The following is a 441-nucleotide window of genomic DNA, read 5'->3' as shown; positions in this document are numbered from 1 at the left end:
AAAAAAAAAAAAAAAAAGAAAAAAAAAGGGACAAAAAAAAAAGCCCCAAAACCAAACAACAAAACCGAGCCACCGACCCAGCAAAACCACCCGACCCAACATTTCTCTGGTATTTTTCATGGAGAGCACAAACCCCCGGGCAGCGGAGGAGGACCGGGACTCCTTTGCGCGGAGACCTTTGCATAAAAATGGAAGAGATTTGCAAAAAAAAAAAAAAGAAAAAAAAAGGGACAAAAAAAAAAGCCCCAAAACCAAACAACAAAACCGAGCCACCGACCCAGCAAAACCACCCGACCCAACATTTCTCTGGTATTTTTCATGGAGAGCACAAACCCCCGGGCAGCGGAGGAGGACCGGGACTCCTTTGCGCGGAGACCTTTGCATAAAAATGGAAGAGATTTGCAAAAAAAAAAAAAAAACAAACCCAAAAAACCCAACAAC

The sequence above is a fragment of the Chaetura pelagica genome, unplaced genomic scaffold (assembly GCF_000747805.2).
Source record: "Chaetura pelagica isolate M959 unplaced genomic scaffold, ChaPel_1.0 scaffold130, whole genome shotgun sequence".
Lineage (NCBI taxonomy): Eukaryota > Metazoa > Chordata > Aves > Apodiformes > Apodidae > Chaetura > Chaetura pelagica.
The sequence above is the reverse complement of the archived record's forward strand: the minus strand, read 5'-3'. Positions refer to the sequence as shown.